We start from the raw sequence: 13,068 nt of genomic DNA, 5'->3' as shown, positions 1-13,068 counted from the left end.
ATAATTGAATGAACAATACAATGGGGGCAAGGGGTCACATATATACCCACCTCAATAATGTGCCCTACCCGGACTTTGACAAATAAGTAAAATAAATACCTAAAAGCCAAAATAAATAATGGGATCACTTTGGGCAGTTCACTTGAGATGCCAAAACTCTAACACCTCTCTGCAGCTCATAGTGGACATAAAGACTGAGACCAAGTCGATGAAGAAGCTACCATAAACACCCTAGTAGAGGTACCTTCCACTGGATAAACCTCGGATTTGCTACCCTCAGCTTTGTTCCTTAGAAGAATGCCATCTTGAGCATCGGTTACCTTCTAGAAAATTTGAACTGTAGATCACACTATGTCCAAGAATCCCCATTCTAAATTGTGAACATGTCACGTCCAAAAATATTCCAAGATAATGAACTGTGGAACACATCCTATCCATGATCCGACCAACAACAATGGATTAATGCACTCATCCGTAGTGTTTTAGATATGTCTAATTGGTTCCTTGCCAGATGCATGTGCCTTGAACTCCGACCCACGGGTTCAAACACCGATAACTTGAACTCCAACACAAGGGTCCAAATTAATTATAGGGAGCACTGTTTGCCCCTCTCTGCCACTCAGAAGTCTCTCTCTGGCTGAAGCTGGTGGCGACACTGGTCTCCATGTGACTAGAAGACGGGAGTCCTTGACAGTGTAGACTCCACTACACCAACGGCCTCTTTGTTGTCCTTCCCTGAGTCACTATCACTGCTTTTCTCATGATGCTTGCTTTAACCTTTGTCCTTTGTAGAACCTTTGTCTTTGCCTTTCGATCTGCAATCTTTAGACAAATGACCGTGCTTTCCACAACTATAACAACGGTTCTTGGTCTTCTTTCTCGAATCCGAAGGAGCAAGTTCTTCCACACTTTTCTCCAAAATCTATATTTGGCTTGACTTATCAACACGGCTTCTTCCTCAATGAGAAAAGAGTTGAGATCATCAAATTCCAGCTTTTCCTTCGTGATTTGTAGCCAAAGTGTCCTAGACACCGTTTCATATGCCTCGAGCAACTTCCTGAGAACCAAAGCAGCTGACTGAATACTGGTCAGTGCACTTTTCATAGCCGATAGTTGATCATGAATAACTTTAGCCTTCATAAGAAATGATTGCATGGAACTTCCTCGTGGAAACTGGATGGCAAATAACTGTCCGAGAAGGGTGACTGCTCGCATTGTAGAATTCCGATCGAGCATTCCAACGAGCTTGAACCACATCTCACTGGCAGTTTCAAAGTCTGAATGGTTGGAGAAATGTCACGTGCACATCTAACCCTATGTGTACGTGGACAAGTTGTTCCTACTTCTAGGGTCTAGGAGGCCTAGGAAGTGTTATGGGACCTTTGTGAGCCTGTCTCCAGGCCGTGCATGTCCAGGCACTTAGAGTAGCTGCATACCCTTCGATTGCACAACCCAGGATCATTAGCATCATGATACAGTACCAAGCATGAGCATTTTTTAGATAATTGAACCCTTTTTGCCAAAGTACACATTTTTCACTTATTTATTAATAAGTGACTTTTGTTGGAAAAGTAGGTAGGGCAAATAGCTAAAGAAACCCATTGGGCACTCCATAGAAGTAAAAGACAGAAGACAAGCTCAGTGCACAAGTGCAGAGTGCAACCAGATAGCTTGCCCTAGCGTTTTCTCACAAGATCAGCCACGTTTTTGGAGCTACTGACCCAACCTTTTCAACTTTCACTGCGATCCCATTTTTTGCCCTTAGCCTCACGAGAACCCACTCCCACCCGCTTGCAAATCCTCACCGATTTCCCCGTCAAGACACAGATCAGCCTAGTGTTTCCAGATTTCAGCAGATCAGCCAACGTTTTGCATTTTCAGCCAGATCAGCCTAGCGTTTTTGCATTTCAGCCCAAGTACGACTCGGCGGTTGCAAATCAGCCCCACAGTGCCGCCATAGTAGCAGATCCCCAACAGACTATCTAGCGTTTTCAATTTTCAGCCTTGACGCTGTCGTCATCGACACCATCGTCACCGTCGACATCGTCATCGTCATCACAGACCCCTATCTTGACGACGACGACACTTCGTTGCCATCATCGCAACTCCCGGACTTGACGACGACACCTTCGTTGTCATCGTCACAGTCTCCATCGTCGTCGTCGTCGACATAGTCGTCATCAGCATTGTACCAAACTTTGTGCAATCCAAGAAAGTACCTCTCTAGCCATAGAGAGAGGGGCCCTCGGAGGGGGGGGGGGGTTTGGAAACCATTCTGGAGTCTTGAGTTCAACTCTCCTTATCGGCTAGATCTTTAAGGTCTCTTGGGATAGTTTCCTACGAGGTTAATTGGTCATTGCACATTCTCTTATTAAGTCAAAGAAGGCTCTCCCTTCCCGTCAATAAAAGGAACCTTGAGCACCCGCTGATCACTCATCCTGAGCCATACAACATCATTCGCTTCCGCTGTACATTACAAGAAATTTCCTTTGTAAGCGATTCTATTATGACCGACATTGCCTTCACATTAGCAGCATCCCAATCGACACACGACTTGAGACGCTCGTCATCTTGAAGGCAGGTGTACCTGTTGTTAGGATCCCTTGTAGGACAGGGCTCCTAGCCGTCGACAATATCCCAAAAGCCTTTTTGTGAGAACCGGAGTCGCATGATCTAATTCCAATGAGCGTAGTTATCTCCATTCAAATTTTCACTGGTGGTACCAGAAGAAGGGGCCATGTTGCAGTTGCAAGATCTAGAAGTTAATGCCTTCTTGCACTCCAAAAGCCACAAAATAATCCTCCAAGCCGTTCCTCAAAATCACAAGCCTCAAGAACCGCTCTTCCTTAGCCGCTCCTCAAAGCATTGCACGGCTTTAAAAAACTGTGGCTTGCAATTACTTTATCTCCAAGTCTCCAAGGTGGCCGACTTTAATCCTCTGAGCAAACAAAACTTAAAAGCCACCCAACACTCACTGTGTGAAGGTGGGGGACGTTTGTCGTTGTCAAAGAGGAGGGGGGTTGTCGCCAGTCGGGCATCTCAAAACGTTGGGAAGGGAGAAGGTCACCGACGCAACAAAGGGGTTTTAGAGGGGCCACTAGCGTTTTAAAACGCTGGCCTCATGTCATCGCTAAGGGATTGCCTCTTGCAGCATTTTGACACGTTGTCTCTGTGGGCAACGACCGCCATCGTCAAGCCTCGCCATTGCACAACGCTGCAGGGGCAACGTTTTAAAACGCAGACGCGGGGATTCTCCGGCATCGCCCAAGGGGGTTGACTTACACCTACAAACGCTAGCGTTTTAAAACGCTAGCAATGGCCAGGGGGGTCACAATAGGGAGCGTTTTGCAACGCAAGAGACAGCAGGGGGCTAGAAAACGCCAAGGCAGCAAGGTAGTGGGGGTTGAACGTCTGCGACAAGGGAGATGGGCCTCTTCAAGGGCTCTTCTTCTCAGCTTGCTCTTCTCCACACCAAGGGTTCTGATACCATGTCAAAGTCGACGATGCGGAAGCATAGAGACCAACACGGCTGAATTGTCGCAGGTACCAAAGTGTGCTTGCCTACCCTCACTGTACAGTGAAGTGCAAGAACTGAAGCCTTGCAAAGCATTCATTGCTCTCTCTCCCCCCTCCGTACAGTTATGTGATGCCCCACAAGAGGGCTTTTCATTTGACCTATGTACAGTTGTGTGGGTTCATGCCAGATTGCCGAGGCAAGAGCCTCTTGCACACGTACTGGATTAGCTGGTAGCTAGTCCCCCGCAGGTACAAGTGAATTCGGAGAGATTTCACACAAGAAATCTCGTCCGATGCAAAGGGCAAGTAGCCCTACAGGTGCGGGTGCTCGAGGACTTGCTACGGATGCAACCTGCTCACGAAACGGAGCCCAAAACAGGGAAATACAGCCTGCTGTGTATTTTTGCAGGTTTAGGGTTTCGGCCCTAAACGGTCGCTAGTACCCCCAGGAGGTCTAGGGACGTGAGGGGCAGCTGTGCAAGAATTTTGGCGCATTTTCAGGGCAGAAAACAGAGAATTCAGCGTGCTGCAGATTATTGCCAGGTTTTGCAAAGTGTCCGTATGCGTCGGGAAAGTTGCGTATTGTGTGGGGATACTGTCTGTGAAGCTTCCTAGTACAGTTATGCTGCTGAAATCGGGCCAGATCAGGTCATTTTCAGCTCAGATTATGCGGGGCAGCTTGTAGGAAATCACAGGTTTTATTCCCTCTTGAATACAATAAAGAAATACCGAAAGGGGCGCTAGTCTTTGGGGCCAACAGGTGTCAGCGTCTGCTTGGTAGCACTCTAGCTTTCAAGCCCTGTATGTTGAAGTGTTAATTCCCGTCACACAGGTTTTATTTGCAAGTTTCTCTGTGTCCTAAAGTCTAGAGTAAAGTATCGGGTGAAAGCCAAAGTCTACCGCCCTACCAGTTTCACCAACCACGTGTGTCCATAACCGGCCACTAGCAAGCTCGCTAGTGGAGTAACCCCATGTGCACTTCCTCAAGCAGAGGGGCTGCCCACTTCGGGCGCCTGCGTGTGAAATGGACCCCAATCTCCGCCACTTACAAACGTCAACACAATGACACTGCTATCGACAACGGCCAAAAGCGCCACAAGCAACCCACAGCAACAGCCGTGAGCGCCATTGTGATAGAGCCCGACAAGCCACCACTGCCACAAATCTCGTGGAGCTCAAGAGAGAGACACTCTTTAGTGAAGCTTGTAATGCCTCCATGCTTTTACATATATAGTGCAAAACTCCTTGGTTTAAAATCGTAAATGGGTAAACGAGTGCCACATGGCACTTGTAGGTGAAACCCCCATTGAGTCCCTTAAGCCACACCCAAAAGTTCTCTTGCAAAGATTTTTTGGCAATTTAAACTCCATCTAGTATCCAAGTCAGTGTTGCCAGGTCCATATGAAACATACATACGAAACGAGGTTTCATAGATATGAAACGGGTTTCTTAGATATGAAATGGGTTTCTTTTGAAAAGTAAGAAACCTGATATATAAAAAATTCAAAAATATAACCATATCTAATTAACCTAGTGAAATTTCCTATAAACATGGTTCAAAACACACAACCATATAGACACAATTAAGCAGAAAAAGTTACAAAGAACACGTCATGTAATGCATCTCATTGGCAGTTGCTACCAATCTAGTAAAATTCAAGCAAGGTTCACAGCCAGAGCATGCCACACACTACGATCTCCCCCATTTTGAAATAATAGTCTGGTGCAACATAGAAAAAAGAAATCTAAGCTACTATCCAATGACGATTCAAATGCTCAAAATAAGAACGATCGACTCTCCAAAACGATTTCCACGAAAGAAACCCCTTTCAAGTAAAGTAGGGTTAAGGTATAAAAAACACGTTTCATATGAAAAAAAACGTTTCAAAACGTTTCGTAAAATTTCACATGGGTATGAAACGCGTTTCTATGCAACACTGATCCAAATTGACTCCCGAAAGTCCCGACCAGACCCCGGACTCCATGTCCACAGTCCAAAACACAATTTCAATCGTCAAATCATCAGTTTTCCCAATCTGACATGCATCCATAACTACACAAACCATAAAAGCCACATGAATAGAGCTATTTTGGCCGTATCGTCCCCGTCCCAGACCTGAGTGGAGTCCAATAAAATCTGGCTTGATCCCAGAACCAAAGCCGAGCTATTCACCATTCTTCTCATCATGAAACTCTCCCAATCGACCACTTGCAGCAGCATAGAGATAGGTTCCCAATACCCACAATCAATGCCCAATACCCACAGGGTTCTATTTGTTATAGTAGACTCAATGTTGAAAGTCACTAACAATAGGTTGGAATTGCTCCTAGAGATGTATAATAGACTACGTTCAGGACGTCCTTTGGATTGCACGACTTTTTGGTGATGCCATTTGGCCTCACAAACACTCCTAAAACGTTCAATAAAATGATGGACAAGATCTTTCAAGAGCATAGACAGGGGCACATTCTTTGGTGATACTATTGTTTTCTCCAAATCCAAACAAGACCATAGAGAGCAATTGACACGAGTGTTCAAAGCACTGAGGGAACACACTCCCTAGAAAGAAGAGTGATTTCTTTCCACCAAAAATGCACATCTTGGGACACATTGCTTTGTCCAAGGATGTAACTATGGATCACGAACATCGAGGCTATTCGCAATTGGCCTATATTGAGGAATGTGCATGATGTGCGGAATTTCTTGGGCTTGTGCTCATATTACAGGCTGTTAACTAGACACTTTGCAAAGATAGCTTCGTTATTGCATACTCCTACACACAAAGGGCCCTTCACAAATTGCGGTATTCACACAGCTCAAGCAGAAGTTGACTACTGATCCCATGGTGATTCTACCATACTTTCAAGAATCTTTTGAGGTTTACTGTAATGCTTGTGGAAGCAATTTGGGAGCGGTCTTAATGCAAGAGAACCTTATATTGGTTTATGAGAATCGAATGTTACCAAAGACACAGAGGGGTTCAAAGATGAATTGAAAAGAACTCTTAGCAATGAGACAATGCTTTAATTCAATGGAAGCATTACTTGCTCAATGCACATTATAAAGTGTACACGGATCATTAGAGTTTAAAGTATTTCTTATTCCAAAACAAGGTGTCAAAAAAGTGGACGAGATAGGTGAACATCGATCTCAGTTCCACTTTTAAATAGTGTACTTGAAGGGAAAGAAGAACGCACCATGCTTCACAAGGGACAGACATCCGATGTTACAGTAGTGAGATGCGAGAGCTATCACGTGACGGGCACCACGTGCCAACAGAAAAGAACAGACTGAGCAGACTTTTAGCACTTCAATAGCAATTGAACTGAAAGAGATAGACAACACGAGACGGGGAGTGGCAGAATTCCACCCCAAGAGAGCACTAGCCCCAAACCTTGGCGCCCTTTTCGGTATTTCTTTATATTGCTTGAACTCAGTACAATGCCGATACTCCACCCTCTGCACCTTCATACTGAAGCGTGCCAGAGAATGAGCCCTCTGCACATATTTAAAGGCTCTTGGCCTCAAAAGCAGTTACATGAAAAGCAATAAACTCAAAAGCATCTGGTCCAAAAGCGCTGTACCCAAAAAGCTGCCATCGCGTTTTACAGAAATCCGTACAGCTGCCACGTCAGCATGTCAACGCAAAATTCGGGATTCCATACAAGCTGCCATGTCATCAATTTTTACGCTTTGAGTGTGTGTGTGTGTGTGTGTGTGTGTGTGTGTGTGTGTTGGCCCCGCTTTAATTTTTAATGCCTTTAGGTCACTTAAGCCCCATCGAACGGGGTCCCATAAGTTGGTGGAAACTCTTCTTTAAAAATAGGCCAACTCTGCAAGACTTTGCAAGTTGGTAAAACTTCTTCTGCTGCTTCTGCTTCTTCACTTAGGGTTTAGGCCCCTCAGCCAGGATCTGAAGGTTGGCTCCGTCCTTCAGTGACTTGACACGTCAGCAGTTTGTGACATTCCCCCTTCTTGAAAGAAAGTAATCGTCCGCAATTACATCATATCTGCAAAACAACTCAAGTTAGCTCAAAAATTTCTAAGGGACATTCTGAGGGACAATTAGTTTTCTCATTCCAAATCGAAGCTCTTGATTTCTTGGGTCGTTGGCTTCCCAGAAGAATCTTATCCAATAAGGAGTCTCATTCCAGATCGAGACTCGATATCTTGGGTCGTTGCCTTCCTAGAAGTATCTTATCCAATAAGGAATATTTAGTGGTTGACACATCACAATGCAACACAAATGCTCATATATTCATGCTACAAGACATGAAAACATAAAGATGCCGATGAACACTCCCTGCAAATAGCCATCTTGGTCCGAGCCATGAGCATAAAGATGCCGATGAACACTCCCCCCGCAAATAGCCATCTTGGTCCGAGCCATGAGCTGTTCAACGACTCCCTCATCACTCCTCCCCCAAATAACATAAAAAGGTTCGAGCCATGTGATATAGAGGCGTTTTACAACCAAACGCCCCCCAGACAGCAGCGTGCGTCGTTTGGAGGTGTTGAGAGTAACCATTGCTCAGACTTCTTAATACTCCCCCTATAAATAACCATCCAAGTTCGGGCCATGAGTAACAACAGCAATACTCCCCCCATAAATAACCACAAGGGTCCGGGCCATGAGTAGCAACATCAATACTCACCCTGTAAATAACCACAAAGGTCCAGGCCATGAGTATGAACAAGCATTCTCGAACATCATTTCTCAGTACTCCACCCGAGAGTAAAATCACCAATCATTGAAACCAGTACTAAAACCAGAGTCAAAACAATTCAAATCGGCACCAAGACAGGTTCAAAACTGATACCATCCATTTCAAAAAAATTCCAAACAGGATCACCAAACAAGTTCTCAAACAGAACTCAAACTTAAAAGGCAATCTCGACATCAGTTGAGCTCGAAAAGTCGACTGACTTTCCATCCTGATACCTGCAACAAGATTAGGGTTAAATTTCTTCCATAAGGTTGTAGCCGACCGCACCATGGTCCATAAGCTCTTGGACAGACAGTGTTCCTGTGGCGATGATTGTTAGGTGCAACGGAATGAATGTTGTATTTTCTCAAGATTAGTGATCTTTACTGCTCAAGGTTCCTTTTTAGTTCTTAGGGAAAGAGAGAGCTTTCCGTCTTATAGAGAGTGTGGTGATCACGAACAAAGTGAGTGGATCTAGTGCGTGCAAGTGAACGAGTCTGAGAGAAGGAGAGAGAAGAGATACGACACCGAGAGGTTTGTAAAACCCTCCTCCGAAGGCCCCACTCTCGTCGGCGAGAGTGGTCTACTTGGTTGCACGAAAGAGTACAATGCAAATGCAATGGACTGATGCTGTTGGACTATGCCGATGACGAAGACGGTGATGACGACGACTTAGGCTGAAATCTGTGATCCTTTATTGGCTGAATTCGGGGTGATCTGGGTGGCTGAAAATGACATGTTTTCTCGCTGTATTCATGGCTGAAATTCGCTGTCTTGATCGGGGGTCCTTGGCTGCACAAAAACGCTGAACTGATGCAAGCTGGGCTGCGTTTTTATGGCCTGCCGTCGTAGGCTAAAAACGCTGAAGCATCTACCCCTTTGGCTGCGTTTTGGGAGGGAAAACTTTGGCTGATAAACGCTGGGACAGCATGTGCTTTTCTGCTGCAAATTAGCAGTCCTTCAAGCGCTAGTAGATCCTTACCGGGCTGATCTTACTCTGCTGCATATGCTGATGAGAAAACGCTGTACTTGCTGGAGACTGCTGGCGTTAGTAATGGCTGGAAACGCTGATGGTGCTCAGGGAAAAACGCTAGGCTCAATGGCTTGCTGGCGATGGTTGCTGGGGGAAAACGCCAGAGAGATGAGATGCTAGGCGGTGATCCAGAACTCTAGTGGTTGTGGGTGAAGGGGTCTCCCAAGATGGCTTGGAGAGGGTCTTGCTGAGAGAGGGAGGGAACACCTGCTGCTTGGGGAAGCCTGTTGTGTTCTCTGTTCATCTGCCAATTAGTGCTAACTTGGGTTTGCTTATAAATTAACTTACCCAATTTGCCCTACTGACTACCCAACAAAAGTCACTTAATAAATAAGTGAAAAATGTCAAAAATAGGAAAAAATGGGATAAAGTCATCTGAAAAATCCCCAAACTGACTCTGATGGAATCTGATGGAAATGCTTATGCTTGTGCTTATGCAACCAGAGGATATGCATCTACAATGAGTGACTGGGCATGCACGGTCTACGAAGACTCACAAAAGTGCCAGATCACTCCTAATCTAACTTGACTGGACTTGGACAGAAACCCTGTTATGGTGTAGCTGGTCCACGGACACATAGGGTTGGGATGTGTCACGTGACAATGATAGTAGTCCCAAGACATAGCAATCACACTGGACCCCCATGATTATCAGCTCGAGAAGAGACACCTGTTGAGAGATGTCGAGAAATTTCAAGTCGTAATCTACAAGGGTTTCATGGCAAGCATTTCAAGATACCCCACTCTGCTAGAAGCTGCCAGAAACCATATAACTTCGGGAAAAATATTTCTTAAAAGCTTGCCAAGTCCTTGGAGTGTGCGGCTTGGTAGCTATAGACATCCACCATTGCATAGCACTGCCTCTGAGAAAAACAGCGGCTTGAAAAAAATCCTTGATCCTTCTTCGCAAGTGATCTTTATGGCTTATGCCCTATAAGACAAAGCGATGAAGACGGGAGCACGCTCGATACCCAATGAAGTAAGGGTGGGGAGTGACTAGTAAGTCCGTCCGGGCCACGAAGATTCTTCAACTAAAAATCCCCGTGAAACTTGGAAGCACCATCTTGCCCTGTCTACTCTTTGGTAAGACCGATATGCTTTCAGAAAAGCACACTCCTCAAGCTTTGATACCACTGTCACGTGACGGCCACCACGTGCCAATGGAAAAGAACAGATTGGGTAGACTTTTAGCACTTCAATAACAATTGAACTGAAAGAGATAGACGACACGAGACGGGGAGTGGCGGAATTCCACCCCAAGAGAGCAATGGAACCAAACCTTGGCGCCCCTTTCGGTATTTCTTTATATTGCTTGAACTCAGTACAAGGCCGGTACTCCACCCTCCGCACCTTCGTACTAAAGCGTGCCAAAGAATGAGTCCTCTGCACATATTTAAAGTCCCTTGGCCTCAAAAGCAGTTACATGAAAAGCAGTAAATTCAAAAGCATATGGTCCAAGAGCTTTGCACCCAAAAAGTTGTCAATGCGTTTTTCGGAAATCCGTACAGCTACCACGTCAGCATGTCAGCGCGGAATTTGGGATTCCGTACAGGCTGCCACGTCATCATTTTTACGCTTTGAGCGTGTGTGTGTTGGCCCCGCTTCAATTTTTAATGCCTTTAGGTCACTTAGGCCCCATCGGACGGGGTCCCATACGTTGGTGGAAACTCTTCTCTAAAAATAGGCCAACTCGGCAAGACTTTGCAAGTTGGTAAAACTTCTTCTGCTATTTCTGCTTCTTCACTTAGGGTTTAGGCCCCTCGGTCCGGATCAGAAGGTTGGCTCCGTCCTTCAGTTACTTGACACGTCAACAATTTGTGACAAGAGCAGTATGCAACAAATCCGGATTTTCGCGAGAACTTCGGGCTAGAATAGAGTGGGGAGGCAATTCAACAAATTGTCTCAAGGGTACTTGATGCGAAAGACCATATTGTATGTTACACATGGTTTGAGGCAAAAGGTGTTGGCGAAGTGTCATGTGCAATGGAAGGGTTTAAGGATTTTAACTCGGGTCTAGTACTTCACATAAACACAAGGTACTTCGCACAAATACAAGAATACTTTACTTTACTTGAAAGGGTTAGCTAAACTAAACACGATGAAAGAGAGAGGCAGAGAGAGAGTGGAGAGAGGAAACCTGTAACAGACTTGGACACTCCAAGTTAAGATTCTACCGCGACACGACAAGAACACTTCAAAACAGTTCATAGTTCACAATTGATTCAACACGGCCCGATGGAGTTCCGTGCCTAGAGACATTGGCCCCAAAGACTGGCGCCCCTTTCGATATTTCTTTTTGTATTAATCTGCAACTCAAAGTACAAGGGAGTGGGAGGCTCTCACTCTCAGACTTTGCGTCCAGATGCTCCGAGAAGTCGGAGGCCTGACCACACTAATGAAGATTTTACAAGGGATGCCAAAAGCAGAGCCCCTAAAGTTGTAAATCAAAAGCCCTTTTAAAATAGGCTTAAAATAAAGCAAAGACCAAAAGCTTCCCAAATTAATGCCTTGAGTAGAATTCCTTGCGCAAAAAAAAACAGGCCCGCAATTCACGGAATTCCGTACGTTGGCTTTTTCCGCTTTTCATGCCGCAAACCGCGGAGGTTCCGTACAACTTGCCACGTGGCACTCAGCCAGTCTGCTGCCAGCCAAGGACGGGTGTGTTTGTGTACTGGGCAGCCACGTCACTAGTTTGTGACAAACCCGTATGTCGCGTCCCAACAACCACCCTCAAGGGCCCCCTTGCTCTGTTGGCAGAGCAAGTACTTGCTTTAGATTACTTGCACAAATGTTGATACAATGTTGAATGTTATGCAGTATGCTCAGAAAAAAGCTAGGGATGAATCTGATGCAAAAAGCTAGGGCTGAACTAATGCAAAAACGCAAGGTGGACTCCGATGCTGAGGATGTAGGTGTTAAATTGCTAGTGCTAAGGGTACTGATGGCGAAAATGCTTGACATGGCTGGTGCTAGAGTGTTGGTTGCCCTCTGAGGGTACTAGGCTCTAAATCTAATGCAAAAAGCTAGGGCTGAACTAATGCAAAAACGCCAGGTGGACTCCGATGTTGAGGATGTAAGTGCACTGATCGCGAAAATGCTTGATATGGCTGGTGCTAGAGTGTTGGTTGCCCTCTGAGGGTACTAGGCCTTGAGATGCTTAAAATTGAAGGCCAAGTGACTCTTTTAGAGGTTTTCTAGCCATTTCAAGAACCTGCAACCATTGCTTACCGAACTCGGAATCTGCATACTGATTTTTCATGTTGTCAAAAGATACTTCCTTGAATGGAGACTGTGGAACTCAACTCAAGAGCCAAGATCTATCTTTTGCGACTTAACGCATATGCAACGGGGTTAGCTTTACCAGGAACATATTCAATCAAACCACCAAATTGCTCAAAAAACTAAGACCACCTTGCCTGAAAGTCACTTCGATGCACACAAGGCATAGACGAGAGCCACTTGAGGGTTTGATAAAATCTCTACCATACAAAAAATGCTTCCAATGCTTTAGAGAATGAATGACATAGAGAAGTTCCTTATTGTACACACAATAATTCTTTTTGCACTGTTTAACTTCCTACTGAGAAATGCAACTGGTCGGCCATGGTGTTGAAGCATCGCTCCTATGGCGACGTTGCTCGCATCTGTCCATACCTCAAAGGGATCATGATTCATCCCAAGAGGCAAGGATGAGACAGGGAGCCTTAGTCATTGCAGCCTTGAGAGCTTCAAAAGCCTAAATGGCTGCCTCAGGCACGACAACGCGCTGACTACAAGTCTTAACCCTTTCCAAAGCATCGGTCCTTGGTGCC

General features: G+C 45.4%; 1 protein-coding gene across 1 annotated transcript in view; it reads right to left on the bottom strand.

Annotated features, from left to right (window-relative positions):
• ALB1 (ALBINA 1) overlaps positions 1 to 13,068 on the bottom strand; it is a 79,557-nt gene that overhangs the window by 62,151 nt on the left and 4,338 nt on the right. The window lies entirely within an intron of this gene.

Source organism: Adiantum capillus-veneris, chromosome 29, assembly GCF_014529385.1.
Source record: "Adiantum capillus-veneris isolate H3 chromosome 29, ASM1452938v2, whole genome shotgun sequence".
NCBI classification, from domain to species: Eukaryota; Viridiplantae; Streptophyta; class Polypodiopsida; order Polypodiales; family Pteridaceae; genus Adiantum; species Adiantum capillus-veneris.
This window is presented reverse-complemented; position numbering and strand designations above follow the sequence as displayed.